General features: G+C 50.1%; 1 long non-coding RNA gene across 2 annotated transcripts in view; it reads right to left on the bottom strand.

Annotated features, from left to right (window-relative positions):
- LOC135181372 (uncharacterized) overlaps positions 1-19,770 on the bottom strand; it is a 114,760-nt gene that overhangs the window by 29,184 nt on the left and 65,806 nt on the right. Inside the window, exon 2 of one of the 2 annotated variants that reach the window (XR_010304842.1) lies at positions 17,195-17,365. This is a non-coding gene — a long non-coding RNA (uncharacterized LOC135181372). Of the gene's footprint in view, positions 1-17,194; positions 17,423-19,770 lie in introns of those variants that run through there. The other variant, XR_010304841.1, reaches the window with a different exon arrangement.

Raw genomic sequence — 19,770 nt, 5'->3', positions numbered from 1 at the left:
AGCAGTGTGGGCACAGGGCAAGGGAGGGGATTCTGCCCCTTGGCTCTGCTCTCCTTACACCCCACCTGCAGTCCTGGGGGCAGTTCTGGAGCCCCCAGCACAAGAAGGACATGGAAGTGTTGGAGCCAGTGCTGAGAGGGCTGCAGCATCTCTGGTATGAGGACAGGCTGAGAGTTGGGGCTCTGCAGCCTGGAGAGGTGAAGGCTTCCAGGAGACCTTGGAGTGGCCCTCCAGGATCTGAATAATTTGACTAAAAGACTGTGATAGCAGCACAGAAATTCACCAGTCCCAGTGGCAGCTGCTCCACAGCCAGCAGCGCTGTGGCTGCTGCAGACTGACAGCTGGAGCAGGCAGCAGAGCCCAGAGCAGCACCACACTGCAGCTCCTCCGCACCTCCTGCAAAGAAGGCTGTTTGGGTGGCCCCCTCTGCAGGCTCTGCCAGGTGTGTGCTCAGTGGCCTATCTGAAAGCTGTCAGTATTTCCTAGGCCACCGTTCCTGACAGACAACCTTTAGCAGCCATCTCTGCGGCAGTGGCGATGCCAGCAGCGTTTGAGTGCTGCACAGGGGTGTGCAGCTGCTGTGCTGCTGTGTGACCTCACGCTGCACACTGTTTCCACGTCAGGAAGGTTTATTTGCTCAGACCCACTGCTCCCCTGCCTGTTCACTTCTGCCCTCACCTTCTGCAGCATGCATCAACATCACACCTTTATTCATTACCCTCCCTGCTTTCCCCCTGTTGCTGCTACTCCGAGCAGTGTCCATTCCCCACTGTGCCTTTCTCTCTCTTGTTTTCTCTGATGCTGTGCCCGTGTGTGTTATTAGAAGTGGGTTTCCTGAGCACACAAAATTGCATTCATTCTATTTTCTGTGCTTTTAAAAGGACATTCTTCACACTTCACTCAGCCTGTCATAGGTACTCTTAGGTGTTGCTGCTTATTTCTCTTTTAAGTACACAGAGAGGACAGGGAAACTTTCTTACAGCTGTGGGCTTTCAGTGACTTCAGTCCTTTAACCCTTCTTACTTTTGCAGCTTTTGAAGGGATCTGAACCAATGACCCAGTGGTGAAAGCTGTCTTCCCACCAGGAACATCTGTGTTTCTGACACTGCCCTCACAGCTCTGCTCTGTGTGGTGTTCCCTTTTGCTCAGGCCCATCTGTGCCCATGTGAAGGTTAACTGTAGGAATCGCTCCGCAGCTCCTTCTCTCTCATTAGTGTGAGCTACCTGCACCCAGCAACGATTTCTGGCACAGCAGTGTCTTTGTTCCTTCATTTACTGGCTTCAAGGAAATTGATCTCCTGAGGAGAAGCCTGAGCTGCTAGGGAGGCAGAGATTTAATGTGCTGGGCCAGGAGTCAGAGCAGGAAGCCTGGGAGCTGCAGGCACTTGGACACATCCTCCGCAGTCCCCTATCAATACCAACCATGGGCTGCCTGACCAGGTAGAGCTGGCACTATTGATAACCCAGGGGTGGACAGCACAGACACAGCACAAAGCTCAACAGAAATGCCTTCTAATTTTTCCTGCCTTTCTGTTGTAAATTATTGTCTTTTGGAGACTTTGGGTATGACAAAAGAACCCCAAAAGAGCCTGCTGAGCAACCACTGCAACAACAGAATTGGTTGGGTTGTTTTTTTTCCTGAGGCTTTCCCCAGTGGAGCAAGCTACAGCCTGATGCTTTTACAGCAGAGATGTGTTATACCAAGGATCTTGCTGAAAAACAAAGATTTAAACTCTGTTTTAAATTGATTCTACAAGAAGATATCTTCAAGGAGTGGATTTCTTTTCTTTCAGGTTAAATCCTGAATTACTTGAAGCAGTAGAAGAAGTAATAAAAGGAACACTCTGGTAGGTGTGCCTGGAAATCCCAACAACTTGGCCCATTTCAGCGCTCACCTTTGGTTTATCATCTGCAATCTGACAACCTTCACACTCAGTCTAAACCCTTTCATTTCCCCTGCAATGTATGTCTCCAAGAAAACGAACAGCTCAGAAGACTAAGGAGATACAGGCATGGCAGAGGGCAAGCAGAGCCTTCTTAAGAGCTCATTGTATCAACCTCTTCCTATATCTGCCAGGTTTCTCTTGAAAAGGCAACCATGGCAGCAGGTGGTAAGCATTTGAGAGGCTCCATGTTGCCACACAGGTGTTTATTGGGTGAAAAAGACCAGTAATGGTGCTAGGAAGTGATGTGAGGAGTACCAAAAAGCTCAAAACAGAAGAAAACAGAACCTGATTTCAGAGGACACTGCAGCATTCTAGGCTGGCTTCTCCAGAAAGCCTTACAAGTGTCACACCATCAGTGAATTTCCCTTCTGTCGATGCTTTGGAAGTGCCAGGCTGCTTTATCAGGATGACCCCTGGGTGTCACAGAGTCATAGAATCAGTCAGGGTTGGAAGGGACCACAAGGAGCAGCCAGTTCCAAACCCCCTACCATGGGCAGGGACACCCTACCCTAGAGCAGGCTGTCCACAGCCTCATCCAGCCTGACCTTAAACACCTCCAGGGATGAGACTTCACCACCTCCCTGGACAACCCTTCCAGGCTCTCACCACCCTCATGCTGAAGAACTTCTTCCTAACATCCATTCTGAATCTTCCTATTTCCAGCTTTGTTCCATTCTCCCCAGTCCTGTCACTCCCTTACAGCCTAAAAAGTCCCTCCCCAGCTTTCTTGTAGCCCCCTTCAGATCCTGCAAGGCCACAGTAAGGTCACCTGGGAGCCTTCTCCTCTCCAGACTGCACAGCCCCAACTGCCTCAGTCTCTCCTCACAGCAGAGCAGCTCCAGCCCTCTGCTCATCCTCATGGCCCTTCTCTGGACACCTTCCAGCACCTCCACATCTCTCTTGTCCCAGGGGCTCCAGCACTGGATGCAGCACTCCAGGTGGGGGTCTCACCAGTGCAGAGTGGTGCCACAGCTTCACAGAGTGCTCTGGCCTGGGAAGGGATCTCAAAACTCATCTTGTTCAGTCCCCTGTACTCAATTTATATCAGACTGCCTAGGGCCACATAAGTGTCCAGGGACAGGGCCTCAACCCCTTCCCTGGGCAGAGCTACCCAATATGGATATCCAAGGGTTATGGATCATACTGCACATATCTGCCCCAGGGCAGGGTTGAGGCTTACGTTTTGTAAGACAGCAGAGGAAACAAAATCAGAGGAGCAGCTCAGGGCAGTGAAACTTGTGCCTTTTGCCTCCTTTCTGCTCCCCAGAGTGTGTTGAGCACAAGGCTGTTTAGTTGACAAGTCCTTTTGATGGCAGAGCCTTACAGGTCCTCACTTTAGGAAGCATTTTTATTGCTGGAGAAGAGCCTCCTGACGGTGCTTGTTTTTACTGCAGAGCTCAGCAGGGCCAGAGTTATGGGCCCCATCTAACCAGCACTGATCTGCAGAGGCACTAGCAGCCTGCTACCCAAGCAGCATTACTTACCCAGGGCTTTTCAAGTTAGAAATGGAAGGCTCAAGTCTCAAGACAGTCCTCTCAGCAGCCCAAGGACTTGGGTTTAGAGCCAGCCATAAATTTTGTTTCTGTTTATGTTTATCCACTAAGAGCTTGGTCGGTGGATGCTGCAAACACTCATTTACTTAGCTGTAAATGGGAATGAATGAGTTTCTCAAATGGAAGCAAAGGAAATTCTGAGCTGGGATGCTCACTGTAACTCATACCCTCTCTGCTCCACCTGCCTAAAACGTCTCGGAAGGGTAGGTGCCGACCAGCCTCGCTGCTTTTGTCTAGCAGCCAGTTCCCACCGCCCTCCAAACGGGCAAACCCCAGCCTCCTTCTGTTGCCTCTGACAGCCACCTGCATGCTGGATTCTTACTGGAACATACCCCTCTGAAGAGCACCTTCTGCTGTACCGATTAGTGCTCAGTTCTGCTGGAGCTGCTCTGCGGAGATTCAGTACCAGGAGCATTTTTGGCCTCCCAGGCTCCTCTTCAGCACATCAGTCAGGTGTACTCAGCACTTTGCCAGCCCCACACTGAGAGAAATCACTGGGCTATCCTGCTCCCTTTTGTGGCAGTGCAGAAACCACTGCACATGCCCTGGGACTGCTGGCACAGATGAGGTGTTCAGCACTTGGCCTGCAGTTTGCATCATTGTTGACCAGAACGAGCTGGAATTACCACTGCAGCCTGTCTCAGAGTGGTGCAGGCTGTGCGGCCTCCATGACTCTTACCCTGGCCCAGTCTCTCTGATTTCTTTCCTTAACTGAACTTTGTGTGTCTGCTTCTCCTGTAAGGGAAAGGGCAAGTTAACCTGCCCACTAGTGCATACGGCAGTGATGTGTCCCACAGTCCATAGTCAATGTGATGCTCTTCCTGAAACAGGCACTCCCTGGCAGCAGAGGTCGTCAGGACTGTGCCAGCTGTGTCCCAGGGCACTGCACAGGCAGGCCATGCCCACCTGGGGACACTGCACTTCTTTTGAGTCTGTGCTATTTGAAAGAGAGAAGAGGCAGACATAGGAGAGAAAAATTCCTCTAAGGCATACCAATTGATGAGGTGCTGGAAGGTGCCCAGAGAAGGGCAGCAAGGCTGGGGAGGGGCCTGGAGTACAGCCCTGTGAGGAGAGGCTGAGGGAGCTGGGGGTGTGCAGCCTGCAGCAGAGGAGGCTCAGGGCAGAGCTCATTGCTGTCTGCAGCTACCTGCAGGGAGGCTGTAGCCAGGTGGGGTTGGGCTCTGCTGCCAGGCAACCCCGAGCAGAACAAGGGGACACAGTCTGGAGTTGTGCCAGGGCAGGTCTAGGCTGGATGTTAGGAGGAAGCTGTTGGCAGAGAGAGTGACTGGTATTGGAATGGGCTGCCCAGGGAGGTGGTGGAGTCACTGTGCCTGGAGGTGTTTAAGAGGAGGCTGCATGAGGCACTTGATGCCATGGTCTGGTTGATTGGCTCAAGCTGGGTGCTAGGTTTGGCTGGATGAGCTTGGGGGTCTCTTCCAACCTGGTTGAGTCTATAGGATTCTATGAATAAAGTCTCATCTAATTCCACTTATAAACAGCAGGTCAGTTAATGTGTTCTTGAAGCTTTAACACTTAGAATCACATCCTTTGGGGATGGATTTCTGTGAGTGGGAAGTGTGGCCTTTTGCAAGAAGAAACAGAGAGGAAAGCCTTGCCAAAGCCACTTGAAGCTGAGAAATAAGCTGGAGAAAACCAAATAAAAATAGAATGCTGTTTTTCGCTGGTGAAGCTCCTGACCTCAGAACACAAAGGTTAGCACTGCTGTTACATAGTCCCTGCACTCAGCCAGCCTCCTGGGGACCCCCGCACACGAGGAGGAGCGGGGCAGGGTGGAAAGCAGCAGCCCGTGACTGGCAGCTGTGGTTTTAGACGTTGGGTGGTCACAGGCTGCTGCCAGGCGAGCCTAAGGCCAGACAAATCCTTTCTCTGCCCGCACAGACGCAGCCGGTGAGAGCAGCGTGCCCTGCAGGAGCAGGCAGTGACTCGGCCCCGGACGGGACTGCTGCCAGAGGCTGAGCCAGGTCAGTGCACTGCTCGGATGCCAGCTCAGGAGCAGACCTGTGCCCGGCACTGCCCGAGTTCTTCAGCATCCACAACTTGTGCTAATTCAGTAGGAAGCCCAGGTGGGCACTGGCTATTTTAAGACTCCCTTGGCACCATCGGTGCGATGAAGTCCCCTGGCACGTTTGCCTTCCTGTTCTGTTTCTGTCTGCCTCTATTCCTCTATTGATTTTTGTGGACTCCAATTAAGGCCTCTTGTCTGTGCATCTTTCTTTATCCTGAGCACAGGCACCTCGATCACTGCTCTCACTCTTGCTCCCCCCAGACTCCACAAAGTACTATTTTTTAGTCTCTCTTATTTTAATTAGCCAAATTTAGGAAGGTTTAGATACCTTTCAAACCATCTGCAGTTTTACTGCTGCTTAATGACATCATCTTTATGGCTATATTGTGCTAATTGACAGCTACATCTTACTGCCTGTCACCCAGCTTTGGTGCCCTAAAAGCTTAGAATTGGTTAAATCTGTGTTTTAGTCACAAAGTAAATTCATGAACCATTCCATCATTAGCTACAGCAAATAGCAAGAGAGTTTGAGAGCAGGGGACCATTATTCCCTATTCATAAATTTAAATCACTTTCTCATCCTCACTTTTAATGTTTACAGGAATGTAGCCTGAATTTTAAGTTCAGCAGCTCTGAGTACTGAAGCATGAACTGCAGCTCCTCCTGCTCTCATCTTTCCAACCGCTGTACAGCTTCTGTACCCACTGCCAATGAGAGCTGGCATCAGTTATGTGCAACTAAACCCATGCAGACCCCCTGCAGAGTTTCTTTCTGGGGTTACAGAATCAGTCAGGGTTGGAAGGGACCACAGGGATCATCCAATCCCATGCCCAGGGACACCCTACCCTAGAGCAGGCTGCCCACAGCCTCAGCCAGCCTGGCCTGAAACACCTCCAGCTTTCTTGTAGCCCCCTTCAGATCCTGCAAGGCCACAAGAAGGTCCCCTGGGAGCCTTCTCTCCAGACTGCACAGCCCCAACTGCCTCAGTCCCTCCTCGCAGCAGAGCAGCTCCAGCCCTCTGCTCATCTTCACAGCCCTTCTCTGGACACCTTCCAGCACCTCCACATCTCCCTTGTCCCAGGGGCTCCAGCACTGGATGCTGCTTTGGTTGTGGTCTAACTTACGCTGTACATGTATGGGTCAGGCTCACAACAGAAGAGCAGGCAAGCCAAAGGCAGCTCTCCTGAGGAACACTGCTTAGACCCAGAGAGATGATCTGCCCTGAGAACTGCCTTGAGGAAAAAATGAAAGAACAAGTCCTTAGCTCTCTGACCATTCTTCTCTAAGGACCACTCATTAGAATCATAGACTAGAATCATAGAACCAACCAGGTTGGAAGAGACCTCCAAGCTCAGCCAGGCCAACCTAGCGCCCAGCCCTGGCCAGTCAACCAGACCATGGCACTAAGTGCCCCAGCCAGGCTTGGCTTCAACACCTCCAGGCACAGCGACTCCCCCACCTCCCAGGGCAGCCCATTCCAATGCCAATCACTCTCTCTGCCAACAACTTCCTCCTAACATCCAGCCTAGACCTGCCCCGGCACAACCTGAGACTGTGTCCCCTTGTTCTGTTGCTGGTTGCCTGGCAGCAGAGCCCAACCCCACCTGGCTACAACCTCCCTTCAGGTAGTTGTAGACAGCAATGAGGTCACCCCTGAGCCTCCTCTTCTCCAGGCTAAACACCCCCAGCTCCCCCAGCCTCTCCTCATAGGGTTTGTGTTCCAGGCCTCTCCCCAGCCTTGCTGCCCTTCTCTGGACATGCTCCAGCACCTCAACATCTCTCTTGAATTGAGGGGCCCAGGACTGGACACACAAAAATTCTGCTCTGCCTTCCCTCAGACAGGACAATAATTTTCAGACTGTCAGTAACAAAGTTGGGTGGCAGCTCCTGCTGAAATGCTGCTTTTCAGCAGAAGGGTGCTGAGAGCTCCAACAGCACGAACCAGATTGCTGCTCAGGACTAGAACCTACTCTCCACTGCGCTCATCCAGTCAAACCTGGATCAGCTCTTCCTCACTGCACTCCGAGCTACTAAAGTGGTTTGGCAGACAGACAATTTCTGTCGCAGCAGAGAATTTCCCTTTGGTGAATCTGCTGTGTAGGGAAATGCCTCAGATAAATTCTAACCTCATGGTCCTCAGGTTGGAAACTCAAAACCATGTTGAAGTGCAGTGTCAACTTGTGGATGAACTTCAGCTCCATTACAGTCCTTATCTAGGGGCTGGCAGAGGCTTTAACCTGGGGCTCAGGTATCCTGTAAAAGACCTTAAAAGTTCTGCTCTAGGACAATATTTCTTAGCCTGTGCCATTCAGTGTTGGCACTTCTGAGAAGAAATGCAGGAGTGAGACTGTCTTCACCCCTAGACTTACATCATTAATTATGTTGACTCCTCCTCTGCTCCACACAGAGTGAAGCTCGGCTGGCCAAAGTGAGCTGCAGAGCAAGGGACACTGCCAGGCTTGATCCATCAGCGCAGGCTGGAAGCCATCCCCAGCTCCTCTGCCTTCCAGAGACATGGGCTTCTTCTGCAAGGTCTCCTGGGAAGCTTTCTGAGGCAGCCACTTTCAGCATCATCTCTTCTCCCCCAGCAAAGCAAAGGTAGCTCTAAACAGCAGAGCCTTTTAGCAGCATAATGCATTTCCAGGAGCATTGCCCCACATCTTTATTCATGCTGTGAGCCATGATCCAAGTAGTAATAATGAAACAGGGTCATGAAGGTCCTCCATTGTGAACTAGTGTTAATCTAGTTTCCTACAGGATGTTTATCTGAGTCAGAAAAAAGCAGGCAGTTGAAAATACTTTGGCAAGTCTCTGATGAAAAGAAGCCTGGGAAGCGCTAAGGATAGCTGGAGAATGCTAAATTGCATTTACCCAGCTCTGCTGAGGAGGCCAAGCTGTTTCTGGCAGCAGTTCGCTAGGCTCTATCCTGTGCAACTTGGTTTCTTCTTTTTATGAGTATTAAGAACCAACAAACCCAAACAAACAGAACCCCCAAACCCACAACCCAGGTCCAACAATGAGCATTTAGGGCTTTGCTCCAAACTGCAGGTTTGCCATACTGCAAACTCTTCTGTGGAGCTGCTTAAAGTTACATGATAAACCAGCATTAACTAGCTGTGTACAGCCAAGAACATTCTGTGACGCCACAAACGTCCCCCCCACACAAAAGGGCATCCTCTGCTTTCCCACTGACACACCTCCAGGCTGCCAGCAGAGCAGGTTGTGGTGCAGCTGTGCCTCTGGGTGAGTGCAGTTGCTGTGCCTGGCTGGAAAGCCTTGGACACTTCTAAGGATGGAGGAGCCCAGCTTGACTGCTGCCACTCTGTGCAGGTAGACCTGAGCCTCCCAAAGAGCCAGAGTCCACACGCTTCCCATTTCTGTTCCCAGCGATCTTCTGGCTGTCTTCCCTGCCTACCTTCCTGGGATCTGATCCAATGCTAATTAGGTTAATTTAAGGAATTTAAGGGTTTTAATGGCAGTAATAGAGCGGACACCTGCTGGGCTTGCTTCTGTGATCCAGCACACCCCAATGGGGTCTGGGGTCAGCTGGCTCTCTTCACTCATGGTTGTGGCCCAGGCAGATGTGGTTTGGATGCCTTTGGTGCACCTCTCTTCCCATGAGCTGCTTCCCAAGCTCAGGCTAACAGGAAGAATGTTTTGCTGTCCCGATAGCAGGACTGTTGCATTGGGCGCTGCCCCAGCTGGCACTGGCAGGTGTGCAGGGGTGGCCTGCAAAGGCAGAGTGCCCCCTCCAAGTCTGCTGCGTGCCTGGGCACAGGACTGCTGAGCAAAGGCTCTTGTGCCACTGTTAGAGGTAACCAGCAGGGGTGGCCCTCTCCCACCGAGCAATGCCAGCCTCCGCAGTACCAGCACAGGTGTGGCGGGAGCGGCTCTGGGAACCCGAGCTGCCATTTGAGAAGCAATTCCCTTAGTCAGAGCGCGGGGATGTCTGGCAAGGATGTGCAAAACGGCTTGGGTGAATTAGCAGGTCTGCCAGGCAAGGAGTTTAACTGGCATTCCACTTCACACTTAATGAACAGTCCTCCCGTCCAGGGGAGCAGGTAATTTACAGCCTATCATTTGCTTTTGGTCTGTCGTTTGCTCTTTCTCTTCAGAATTAAATCACTACAAACCGCACAAGGGAAGAAGGTGAAGGGAAGAAGTCTTTTTAGTTTTAATTAGAATGTGCTAAATGGTAATAAAGTAATGTGAATACAGCAGAGACCTCTTAAATCCATAGCAGTAAATCTATCGCTGCAAGAGGTCCATCCTTTAGCTGCTGTTCGCAGGAGAAGGTTTCACCTGAAGTGTGGCAGTGCCATGAATTGATGCTAATGGAGTCAGGTACCGAAGGGACTGCATAAAGCATCTGCTGTGGAGCGTGCTGCGCCTTGGAACGCAGCTGAGGTTTGTTTCGGCGTGGCACAGGTAAGGCTCTCGGCTGGGCGCTGATGGCAGAGTGCCTCTGCAGAGCACGCCCGCAGGCGATGGCTCCTGCTGGGCAGCTTGTCACGCGTTAGCCAGGAGGATTCTGACGGCACACATAACTGGGCAGGCTCCTCAGACGTTAGGCTCTCACTCCCTTGGGAAGGGAGTCTAACGTGTGTGTGGCAGAGGCAGCAGTCTGAAAGTTACCTTCTCCGGTGTGCAGGTGCTGAGGCATTAGGCAAAACAACGCAAAGGGATGTTTTAAAGCCCTAAGTGTAGCGCGGGGAAGAGAGGGTTTCTGGAACATAACTTGCAACATAAAAGTGATCTTTTTTTTTCCTTAGTAGTTAAGGAAAATACACAAATGCTTAGACACGTTCCTGTGGAGCTTTCCCCCTCCCATGGGTGTAGACAGCCTGCTTCTACTTGCATAAAAACGAGGCTTGGATCGGGCTGCCAGCAATTATCCCTGGCTGGGGCATGCAGCAGTCTGTTCACTCAGCCCTCTCTGGTCCCAAGAAGCAGGAAAAGGCCCTGGGCACTCTGCACCATTTACTGCTCTGGCAGAGGGACCACATGCAGGGTTTGGACATGACAGATTGCAGTGGGTGGAAGCTGAGGCATAGAGAGTTTCATTTAAACATGAGGAGGACTTTTTCCCCTGTGAGGGTGACAGAGCACTGGAACAGGCTGCCATGGGAGGTTGTGCAGTCTCCCTTTCTGGAGATATTCAAGACCCATCTGGATGTTCTCCTGTGTGATCTGGTATAGGAGATCCTGCTCTGGCAGGGGGGTTGGACTGGATGAACATTCAAGGTCCTTTTCCGCCCCTGACATTCTGTGATTCCATGACAGACTGGTTTGGGAAGCTTATTTCCAGGTTAGCAAGAGGCTTGGGTTTGTGTTAGATGGGATGGCTGCTGGGGTTGCAATGGGTCTCTCCTCCCAAACCATCTTGTCTGCTGCTTTTCTGAGCACTCAGCTGTAGTGCAGGGTCTCCAGCAGCCCTCCTCTGCCCAGACTCAAGTCTGCATGGGTTGCACGTCATGCAATGGTTCTGCTAACCCTTCCTGCTGGCTGGTTCTCTTGCTGACAGAGCAGGTGTGCTTCCCTCCTGTCAGAAGGAGAATTTGTGGCCTCACGCCCCAGCATGTTTTGTGAAAAGGCAGTGCTTCCTTGCAGGCATTACTGGGCCTCGAGGGCAGGGCTTTCAGGTGCTTGCAGGCTGCCTCTGCGGACATATTGAGGAGCTCTCCTACTCGGGGTCTTGATTTATCTACTGTTGGTACACTTTGTTCTGTTATTTTAACTGCAGCACGCTGCGAGGTGCTGCTGCTTGTGCTGTGGCAGAAACAAGCACGGCTGCACACACCGTCAGCGTTCGCACCGCAGCCTCTCGCTTCAATCTGAAATGACAGCCACAGCTGTTGGCAGTTTACTCCCATCTCCCTTTCAGCAAACCCAAGCCCTGACAGGCTGAAGGAGCCCCTTTCATGGCAGTCTTGGTAGCTGCAGGTAGACAGCTCTAGAGATGCTCTTCCCAGATTGCAAGCTGCCTGACAACAGTTGTGTTCTCCAGTGTAAGTTCTAGGTGACTCCAGAGCTTCTTAAGCAGCAGCCCCTGAGGCTGAAGGCAGAAGCAGACACTTACTTAACTTGCTTTAGTTGCTCTTTTGGATTTTGCAGGCTAGGGTTTGGACCTTGCCATGCTAGGGTTAAATTCGGTGGGCACAGACCCAAGTTTGGGTGATCCCTGTCAGAGTTAATAGCAGCACCTTCAGTCAACATCACTCCAAGTTGCCACCTTCTAAAGCCAGCTTTTGTCTCACCGTTGTGACTACACATCTGATTTGTATCTTGATACTTCACTGCTAATCAGAAGATCGTGGGCCATGGTACCACGGATGCTAAAGACACTGCAGCTTAAGGTCCTTGGGTATGACAGATGCTACAGAGAGTGCAGTTAGAGGTCACTGATACAATTAACTCTGTACAGCTCCACATCTCATGGCATTCTCCTTTACTATCAGTTTAGTCAGTTGGAGGCTGCACTAAAAGCTTCTCATCCATTACTGTGACTTCTTCTAAGTTTATTCATGTTGACACATTCATTTTTAATATGACACTCTTGATAACATAACCAAGACATGGCCCAGCGCTTACATAAAGCAGCAGAGAATCCAACACTCCCAAATATGTGAGTGCAAACATCTAAGCAAACCAAATGAAAATTGTGCTTTAGGAAAAAAAAAAACATCAAAACAATGAAGCTTTAGCTCAAAAAATCCACTAAAAATCTTCCCCAAGCTTACACCTTCTGTGATCCTTGTTTTCTGGACTCTGGAGGCCATTCATTTGCCTGCAGACTGCCCAACATCATTACAGATTCCCTTCCAGGTATCTATTTCCCTTCCAGCTACTGGTATTGATCAAACAAGCTTTAGCAAGGACACTTCTACTCTCTTCAGGATGCTTCTGATGTTCCAAGCACCCTCCCTGCTGTAGGTCTGCCTGGGAACTCTAGGTTGTCTCCCTGCATACCAGGAGCTGACCACAAGGCAGCATCTCAGGGTTTGCCCATAGCTCAAGTCAGGAAACATCTCCTGAAGCAATGGCAGCTCAAGAATTCTATTTCTGCCTCTTTCACCTCCTCTGAGTTTGTTTAGGTTTTTTTTCCCTAATTCCAAAATATTTTCATATGATGCAGTAACATCAAAATGTTATTACAATAAACTGTGTTACAGTAAATGTCTTCAGACAGGATTTTAACCTTTTTAAGCTGTTGCAGGTCATCAGCTCTAGATGAGGAACATTTCACTTCTCTTAAGCTTCTGCTCTGAAGATTCAGCTGTGTCATTAAACCCAGGACGTCAGAGAACCCAGAGCAGCTCCACAGATGCAATTCACATCCTTATTTAACCATCTCTAATTGCATCACTTCGTTGTTAGCCTTTCTTTTCCCCATTTAGCAGCAGTATGGAATCTTTAGGCAACTGCAGTGAGCACTCAGCATTGTCCAGTAGGGAAGCTTTACATGTCGTAGTTCAAGGTGAAGCCAGCAACAAATATTGCCTGGAAAACTCTGCTAGTGAAAGCTGTGACCAAAGACTCTGCAATCTAAACCTGCATTCAGCTAAAATGTAGCTAGCTGAGGGTAAAGGTTGACCTTAGTGCATTCAGTGTTATTTCTTTATGCCCTATTGACAATCTGCTCCCCCCCACCCCCGACACACTACAGCACTATTTCATATATATGAATCCTGGAATGGCTCAGGTTGGCAGGGACCTCAGAGCTCATCCTCTCCAACCTCCCCACCATGTCCAGGGTCATTTAGCACAGACCTTTCACACAGAAGTGTGTATGTTTAGTTAGGTGAAAGCTGGTTTATTTGTCCACCTGCTTCCCAGTGCTCTGCCACTGAACCCATGGCAGTGACCCTGGTGGTACCCTCTCCTGAAGGTGCCAGTGTGGGCTCCCTGAATGCGAGAGGAGCAACCACAGCCGGTGTTCAAAAGGTGGTTTGGATGAGCAGCTGACCAGATGGAGGAGTGAGAGGCACTCCACTGCTGGCAGGCACCCAAGGCTTCTTGAAGCTCGTGTACACTTCCCTAATAAATATGTCATTTCAATACCAGCCCTGGAAATGTAGTGATAACAGCAGGAGAATAACTCTCCTCATAATTGTGTGAGACGTCCAGATATATTCCCCTGTCTCCCTGACTAATGTTTCCAACATGACTTGTTAGCTCCTGCAATGATCACGCAGCTATTAAAGATAAAACTCTGTTAACCTTTTCAAAATTAGAGGAGCATGACTGGAACTGGAGCTACAATGGCTTCCTGGAGACTACAGCAGAAGGGTGAAAGATCATCCTGCTGAGACATCAGTAATGGATGCATTATTTATTTAGCATGTCTGAAATGCATATGAAAGCTGTGGCCTCGTGCAGACGCCTCCTGCTCACGGTATAAGTGCTCTAACCAGCCAGCAGAAGCAGGTAAGTGCAGAGATCTCAGACCTGTGTTCATAGAGAGGGAAATCCTCTCTGGCCACCTTCCCTCCTAGACCAGCAGACTGAGCACAGCAGAAAGAGAAACCAAACACATTTTTCATAGAATGGCTCAGGTAGGAAAGGGCCTCAGAGCTCATCCCCTCCAACCTTCCCACCGTGCCCACAGACACCTCCCAGCTACACTCAGCTGATCAAGGACTCATCCAGCCTGGCCTGCAGCACCCCCAGCAAGGAGGCAGCCACAGCCTCCCTGGGCAGCCTGGGCCACACTCTCACCACCCTCACACTCCAACAACTTCTTCCTCAGCTCCACTCTAACCCTGCTCTGCCTCAGCTCCAAACCATTCCCCCTTGGCCTGGCTCAGACCCCCTCAGCACAAGTCCCTCTGCAGCCTTCCTGCAGGCTCCCTTCAGGCACTGGCAGCAGCTCTGAGGTGCCCCTGGAGCCTTCTCCTCTGCAGGCTGCACCCCCCCAGCTCCCTCAGCCTGTGCTCACAGCAGAGCTGCTCCAGCTCTTTCTTAATTATGAGTTAATTTTGAGTTCAGACTGGACTCAAAACCATCTTAATCCTGAGGAACTGCTGAACACCAGCCCACTCATCACAGTTTGTATCTTCAAGCCACAGATCCATGAATTAAGCACTAACATTGTCCTGCAGACCCTCAGCTGTGGCAACAGGGGGGCTTATGCCATCCCACAGAGGTGCAGGATGTCCTGAAATTGGCTTGGCTGATGTTGAAGGGAAGTAAAATGTCATCCCAGACATGCAAAAGCTGTAATAAGGGACAGGGCTTTGTTTGCTGATAAGAATACTCTGTGGACTACAAGCAACAAACAAGCAGTAAATCCCAGCTGGAAGTAAGAATGAGTGACAGGCCAGAGCTGCACTGGCCCAGGCTCAGACAGACCCTTCTGCATTGCTCTCTTACAGAACTTTCTGCTGGAGTTGTCGGAGCTGCCGGCGGAATGAAGCTCATCACAAAGACAGGCAACAGCAGGAGAACAATACCAGGCACAGGAAAAGGTATGGGTTATGGCCTATGTGAAACTGGCATCTTGGTGGCATTGGAGAGCTTCAGAGAGAGTGATTGGCATTGGAATGGGCTGCCCAGGGAGGTGGTGGAGACACTGTCCCTGGAGGTGTTGAAGCCAAGCCTGGCTGGGGCACTTAGTGCCATGGTCTGGTTGATTGGCCAGGGCTGGGTGCTAGGTTGGGCTGCGTGAGCTTGGAGCTCTCTTCCAGCCTGCTTGATTCTATGACCTCCCAGTACTTCCTCATCTTTGCTCAGGGATGAGTTAAAAGATCATCTAAATGAGCAGTTCCAGGGCCACTCTTTCCCCCTCTCAAGTCAGGTGAAGAAACACTGCGAACCATCCCTCCTGGAAGCTGAATCTGCTGCCTGCTTGGGTAGAATGAATCGAGAAAAGCAAAATCCACAGAGGGCTGATCTGCTCCCTGTGGAGGCATTCCCTAAGGTAGGAGTTGCTGCTCCCTCAGCAGAGCTAATCATAGAATGGTTTAGGTTGGAAGGGACAGAATCACAGAATTAACCACGTTGGAAAAGACTTTTGGGATCATCAAGTCCAACAAGTGCCTCATGCAGCCTCCTCTTAAACACCTCCTGGGATGGGGACTCCACCACCTCCCTGGGCAGCCCATTCCAGTGCCAATCACTCTCTCTGACAACAACTTCCTCCTGACATCCAGCCTAGACCTCCTCCAGCACAACTTGAGGCTGTGTCCCCTTCTTCTGTTCTGTTGCTGGGTGCCTGGCAGCAGAGCCCAACCCCACCTGGCTACAGCCTCCCTGCAGGGAGCTGCAGACAGCAATGAGCTCTGTCCTGAGCCTCCTCTGCTGCAGGCTGCACACTCCTAGCTCCCTCAGCCTCTCCTCACAGGGCTGTGCCCCAGGCCCCTCCTCAGCCTTGCTGCCCTTCTCTGGACACTTTCCAGCACCTCAACATCTTTTTTAAATTGAGGCCCCCAGAATTGGACACAAAAGATCATTCTCAAAGATCCTGGACCTCAAGGATCATCCAGTTCCAACCCCCTGCCACAGGCAGGGACACCTCCCACTAGAACAGGTTGCTGAAGGCCTTGAACACCTACAGGGAGTTTGTGGATCACAGAATGTGATCTTTGATCTGATGTTAATTCTGAACTGCACTAGCACAGAGCAATGCTCTCTGCCCACAGCAGGGTGGGTACTAGGCCATTCTCTTCCCTCACTTGAGCCACGTAGCTGAGAGGGAAGATCATGGACGGATGCATGGGACCTCACCAACGTGCAGCCCACGCCCAAAGAGTTTTCATACCAGGCAGAGATGGAAAGATAAAGTACTCTGGAAAAGGTACCTGAATCTAACAATAGAATTCCCTTGAGAGCTAAAAAGAGCACCAGAGCAGCTCTTCTCAGCAGGGACTCTGCTTCCACCTCTGAGCAGAAGCTGGTGCAGAGCCTGGGAAACTCTGACCTCATTTCCACGCCGTGATTCAGCTGAGGGCTGAAGCATTGCAGGCATAGAACTTTTACTGAACTGGGCCAAAACTGGAGCACTGTAATACTGCTATCTAAATTATTAGAGAATAAGAGGGCAATGCTGAAGCTATCAACTAGAAAATTGCTTTAGTACTGCAGCACAGCTTTGCTTTTTTTTGCCAAACATAAACTTTGTGAAGTCAGAGGTATTAAGGAAAAAAAAAAAATCTTTAAATCCCTCTGGTAATAAGCAATGGAATTAAAATCCAGGCAAAATTAAATTTCAGAAGATTAATGTTCCCTTTTATCTTTTGATGACAACCCTAAACATAATGTAATGTTGTGAATTTACGGCTCTAAGCCGCAAGCTGATCCCCCACAATGGTGCCATTGAAGTCACGCAGCAAATGAGGGCTTTTTATTCTAATGTCCCCACAGATGAATTTCGCAGTGGTAATGAAAAGGCTTTGAACTCCTTAACTACCATTTAAAAGGATCCAGAAACAAGCAAGCCATTTATAATTGAAGCCCTGTTGGACTCGGAGCAGATGCGGCCACACAGCCGTACTAGCTGCACATCATCAAAGCCTGTGGCCCAGGCGCTTAAAGTTTGGAGGATTCCTCTCCAAAAGCATTTTGTAATGTTCTGAGGCTTCAGATGCGGATTTCTTTCTCCCTGTCCTCTGAGAAATAAGCACTTTAGTGGCAATAACCTTGTTAAGCTTCTTGAAAAATTGTGAACTTACCCAGGAGAGAGCTCAGTGTTCGCTGGAGGAGAAGGGAGATCCTGGTGGCCCAGCTGGGATGTCCTGGAGCAAGCAGCGGGGAGCTGGAGGTCTCTTTCTCAGAAACGAGCAGTGTTTTGCATGCTGCTGTTGGCACCTCATGTGTAGCTCACCAGCACCCAAAGCACCTGCCTACACAACATCGAGTGAGAAAGAAAATCACTGAAGGAGCACGGGAGGAAAGTCAGGTAAGGTAACCAGGAGACAACTGCACGAGAAGGTACAAGGTAGAGGAGGTGCTCAGACACTTGAGCAACTTCAGCTGGAAGCCAAGTGGCAGGAGATGACTCCCGCTGTATGCACAGGGTTGGGGTTTCTCACAGTAAGGTTAAGTTCACAGAATCACACAATTACTGAGGCTGCAATAGACCTCTGAGATCACCAAGTCCAGCCTATGACCTAACACCACCACATCAACCAGACCATGGCACTCTTGCCACATCCAGCCTCTCCTTACAGGCCTCCAGGGATGGTGACTCCACCCGTGCTGAGTGAAAGCAGAGTTCTGGCTATGCAGAGAAAAGGAGGTCCCCTCCTGTCTCCACACTTAGAGGGAGCCTCCTGCAAACAGGTGTGGAAAACAGACCCTTGATCTCCACTGCATTTCTAACTCTCTTAGAAATGCTCATTGTGCCTCCAAAGGGACCTTGATCTGATCTCCCCATTTCTGAAGCCAGAATCCTCCTGCTATTGTTAGCCGAAATGCAAAGAAAGACTGGCTGCTGTTTGTCCTTTGCATATGCATTCAGGACGTTTGGAATCTGTTTCCCTCGATGGCATTTTTTCAGCCACCAGTGCTCACAAAGCACAAATGTGTATAATGATGCACTCGTATGAGTAAGCAGTCCAAACAGGAGGGAACAGTGTCCTGTGGTTGCCATAGAACTGACACAGCCACGCTGCAGACTAACAGCTTTCAGCAAACTCTTCAGGGGATTCACAATTTAAGGCACTGTTTGCACCAAAGTCACAGCCAAACTTCCACTAACTTTGCAGAAGCAGCTCTGGCCTTGTGCCTGCTGGAGAGTGGCTGCAGCAAGGCAATGGGAACAGACCAAGACATCATGAGCTACCAAGGGCAGGGAGGAGAAAGAACTGTGGCTCCTGACACTTGCATTCCATTAAGTCCATAAAGTCTTGATAGCAGAAGGGGGACTTGGCCTAATCTTGCACAGAGAGATACCACTTTGGGAAAAGAGAGCCTTTGAGCAACAGCTTCAACATCCCCAGCTCCCCAGGAGTCACCTCAGGGGCAAGGATTAGTCACGGGACAATATAGAAGACTTTGGCCTGACCCAAGAGCTCAGGTCTCAGCAGGGACCAGCTGTGGGACACTGTAGGAGACTTAGGCCTGACCCAAGAGCTCAGGTCTCAGCAGGGACCAGCTGTGGGACACTGTAGGAGACTTTGGCCTGACCCAAGAGCTCAGGTCTCAACACTACTGAGGCTTGCTCATGCCCAGTTGGTTTCCCCTTGCATTGGCAATTGTCTGGCACACAACCTTGGCCCAGGTCTTACCTTTACTCCAAACCAATGAGCCAATTGCTGGCCCCATCAAGAAGGAGCCAGAGCAGTGCCCACCACTCTTGCACCACAGAATTAGAGCAGCCAGTAGAGCCTTAACATTGAGCAGCCTGTAGGAATCTCAGTGTGTTCTGCATGAAGAGGATAGGGCAGGTAATGATAAAAAGGTGAAAAGAAATGCAAAAGCTGGTTCATCTGAAAGCATGTAGCAATTCCAGCCTGTATTTATACACGAACCCATAACATTTAATATGGGAGAAATTAAATGTATAAAATGATTTATGGGTGGATTTAAAAGGCTGGCAATATTTTAGTTTCATACATCTTGATGAACACAGTTATAAATCTCTGTAACCTAAATTGCTTAGCCAACTTGTACAGAAACAGCATCAACAGAGCAAGCAATTATCTGTAATAAACTTCTTCTCTAATATGGTGGCATTCTCCCTTTTGTAAAGCTGCACATCACACTTCACCTTCTGCCACGTTAGAAAATCAGATGTGATTTGCTAGGCTTGCATCCCTTTTGCACTTGTGGAGCAGCCCTCCTCTTCCTGGCAGCATGATCCAGTCCTTCATCAAATCATAAGGCAGTATATAGGATCATACAATCATAGAATCAACCAGGTTGGAAAAGACCTCCAAGCTCATCCAGCCCAACCTAGCACCCAGCCCTGGCCAATCAACCAGACATGGCACTGAGTGCCCCAGCCAGGCTTGGCTTCAACATCTCCAGGGACAATGACTCCACCACCTCCCTGGGCAGCCCATTCCAATGCTGTACTTTTGGAAATCAAAGTATCTATACATATAAAAAATGATGTTTGCTCCCTCGTGCACCACAGATGTCTCAGACCTCCAGAAAAAAAGAATCCCCCCTTTGTAAATGTGTGCTTCCAGGAATAGCTGCAGATTCAGGGTTTTCATTCCAGCCAGTGCTGACATTTTAAATGATAATTTGAGCAGTGCTACCTGGGGTTCAGGCATTGACTTTCACAGTCAGCAGAAGCATT

Source organism: Pogoniulus pusillus, chromosome 2 (genome assembly GCF_015220805.1).
Source record: "Pogoniulus pusillus isolate bPogPus1 chromosome 2, bPogPus1.pri, whole genome shotgun sequence".
Lineage (NCBI taxonomy): Eukaryota > Metazoa > Chordata > Aves > Piciformes > Lybiidae > Pogoniulus > Pogoniulus pusillus.
This window is presented reverse-complemented; position numbering and strand designations above follow the sequence as displayed.